This window comes from Cynoglossus semilaevis, chromosome 16 (assembly GCF_000523025.1).
Source record: "Cynoglossus semilaevis isolate Cse_v1.0 chromosome 16, Cse_v1.0, whole genome shotgun sequence".
NCBI classification, from domain to species: Eukaryota; Metazoa; Chordata; class Actinopteri; order Pleuronectiformes; family Cynoglossidae; genus Cynoglossus; species Cynoglossus semilaevis.
In genome coordinates, this window is record NC_024322.1 from 16,477,519 (window position 1) to 16,480,805 (window position 3,287).

At 43.3% G+C, this 3,287-nt stretch overlaps 2 long non-coding RNA genes across 2 annotated transcripts in view; both read right to left on the minus strand.

Moving 5' to 3' along the window:
• The window catches only part of LOC112488309 (uncharacterized), a 2,647-nt gene extending 447 nt beyond the window's left edge, over positions 1-2,200 (minus strand). Inside the window, exon 1 of the long non-coding RNA XR_003052226.1 lies at positions 18-2,200. This is a non-coding gene — a long non-coding RNA (uncharacterized LOC112488309). The remainder of the gene's footprint in view (positions 1-17) is intronic.
• The window catches only part of LOC103392418 (uncharacterized), an 82,126-nt gene that overhangs the window by 74,384 nt on the left and 4,455 nt on the right, over positions 1-3,287 (minus strand). The window lies entirely within an intron of this gene.

Sequence of the window (3,287 nt, forward strand, 5' to 3'; positions counted from 1 at the left end):
TTAATCATTGTGTATACCTTTCAATATAGTTATTGAATGTTTATTTGTAGAAACGAAGTTTGTTAACTGTAATTGTTCTTGTAAAAAAAAAAAAAAAGACTTGTAAAGAATTTTTAAAGGTCCTTATAGTTGGTCAGGAACGTGACCAGTAATCGTCAGGGTGGGCAAGTGGACTGGTTTGGTTTCTGGACCACATTTCACCTCTGACCCAAGAGGCTTCGGTAACTCGTACCTGGTCTACTGACGAGATGTTGAGTTCACCTGGTCCAGGTGTGCAGGAGGGGTCATTGTTGAGCAGTTGAGTCAGATTTTCAGTAGAGCCCCCCCATTTTCCAGATTATTGTAGCCCCTGGTGGCTAAATACCAGTACTAAAGTCAGCTCTTGGATGAAGAGGGTAAATACCCTCCAGAAACCATCCAACCAGTCCAGTTCTCACTTCTGACCAGTTCAAGATTAAACGACCAGGACGACTGAGAACCTACGCAGACAGAGCAGCACAGCTGAGACATTTAGCTACAATCTTCCACACGGAGTTCGACCTGTCTCTCCTGAATCTCGGTGCCTTTTTACTTTCACTACATCCAGTCTCGACGTAGACGTGTGGGTTTCCCTGGTGGCAGATAGTTGATCCAACAATAAAAGGGTAGTTGACATCTAATGAGTAGAAACTGTGTCGGTAATCCACGTGGTACTGTAATCTACGGGTAGTCTCTGTTAGACCTCCCAACCAGTAAGCTAAACTTCTTTCTTTTTAATGTAAATGCCAATGCGTACGATTTCCAGAGACGAGGAGCTATTGGACGTCATATGGTAAATCAACGTTGCGCTTCGTTGAAAAGAACTGGGAACATTTTTGTTCCACTTTCTACACAAATATTGGAAAAGCAATCATCTCAATCTTTCACTTCTTAATTTGACACAACAGCGCCCCTAGATGTGGTATCAAGAAGTTAGAGGGGAAAAAAAAGTTTAACCTAGTGCTCAACTTTGTTAAGGTGATACTCTGAGGTAATCTTCTTCGACAGGGGCTGCGTGGCCCAGGCCTGGAACCTCTATGCATACTTATATTCTACAGATTTTAAAATTACATTCAGCTCGAGTCGCACAGAGCAAAGAAGACACATTTATGACTTCAGGTTTTTCATGATATTTGCATGGTTGTTGCAAAAAGTCCTCTAGGGGGCAGTGCTGATTTCAGAATAAATTTCAAGGCTGACAACAGTTTCTCAGACAATAACGAACGTAATGGAGGAGGTGGTGATAAGGGTCCTTCAGGAAACAACAAACATTTTTGTTGTTGTTCTTTCATGGGGGCACGACACTGACCCCACAATTTCCAATGGTTTTTGTCCCGACTCATTTGCGGGGGCATGCGTCCATAAGTTCTTCGAAAACGTACCAAAAAACAAACTGTGGACAAACGCAAAGGCCGGAGGAAAGAATCGGTGTAAGGCTCAAATACTATCAAATACTCAGCTGAAGAAGAACGAGGGCAGTAATTTCGTGGGCAGTTGTCCAATCAGGGGTACAGCCACTTTCCCAAAAAACATGGTGTTCAGCTGCTCGATATCAGACTTAGTTAGAAGGACAGTAATCAGTTCCCAGAGTTGCTGGAACCTGGGAACATCAGTACTGCAGCCAGGAGTGTCCACAATCCTTCTTCATCATCAAAGTATCCGTTTGTAAAAATCCAAACCTTGTTTCTGTATCATCTGATTTCTGGTTTAGTTTTGGTGACGTTAGTGAAACATCTCCTTATACCACGGTAACAGCCTCCTGTCCCCTACATGTACGTTCAAGTAGAACCCCCCGCCCCCCAGTTTACTCACGGTCTTGGTTTGAAATCATTTCAATACATCTCGTACTTTTCTAGTACCGTAGCGGTGGTAACTATTTAAACACAATCCCATTGTGAAACGACGACACGATCGGTTTTTGTATCTTCACTGACGTAGATTTGCCCCAACAGTGGCGGGAAAATCATGGGAAATAAAAATGGTCAGTATTTGGAACAATATAAGGCAAAATGAAAAAAGCCAAAAAAAAAAAAAAAAAGGAAATCTCAAATTATTAAGGTGACTATCATTGTGTAATATTTATTATTCATCTTGTAATTTATGTACTCTTTTAACCTTTGTCTTTTTTGTTATGACAAAGCATTTATTTAAATAAAGTTATGTATTCATGTAAACATCCTGGTCCCAAGGTTCTTTTCTGATGCAACCCATCCTAATGGGGGAGGGTTGGGGGGTGGAGGCTGGGGGGGCATTTCTTCCATGACAACAGTTGTCCTTACCAAAGGTACTAAATCAGGCAGCAAAGGATGGAGGAACTAGGGCTGGGCATTGGCAACAATCTGACGACAATTCGCAACAATACGATATATATCACCCTACACTCGGATACTTTAGGCACACTGATAAATTTAGGGGCGGGTTGGTCATTTTTATTCTCTGTTGGGTTCCAGGAAAATGGGACGCATCGTTACAGGGGAACCTGAGAGCCCAGAGTGGAGGCTTTGACCAAATGCAGATGTTGGTGATTGGAAGCAGGGCATTAAAGGGTGTAGGGTAAAGAACGGTTCCTGTACTACAGATCAAGGCTGCCGTAAAGGTGTGTGTGTGTGTGTGTGTGTGCAAGCACAAACATCTACTCTGAGGTAGGTGGGGGGGGAGGGGTCGGAGGAACACATGCAGCAGATTTAATGTGAACATGACAATTCCCGTTTGCCGTTAAAGAAACTGACAAATGCACTTACGACTTCAAAGGCTGTCAACCAACTTTATTCTATAATTAGACCAATTTCATCAGATGACTTTGGACAACGTTGACTCACGCACATCGCCCTCGCCAGTCTCCGCTGCGGCGCGGAGCAGCTCCTCTGCAAATAGGTCAGATTCTCTGCCTCCCTTGTGCTGCCGCTCTGAGTTCAGTCCTTTGAAGAAACAAACGATCAGCGCGGTGACTTCACTAACGACGACTTTGGAGATGCTCACGTCGAGTTCCAAGACAAAGGCTTACAAATGGAATGCAGATGTTTGCACTGCATAATTGGGATCTTTGCAAATCACTGGTTGTGCCCATGTATCATGGTATCTGTTAAGGCTGTAATGGTGGTTGTTTTCATCACCGGGATAAAGATGAAAGCAGATCCGAAATACTTCACAGCAGTTAGGAGTAAATCACATGACGTAGTCTGGGAATTTGCCCGTACTGCTAGTGGAATATGGCAGACAAGTGTCTACTGGGTTCTATCCAAGGCCTTTCATCAAAGATGGACTTAGAC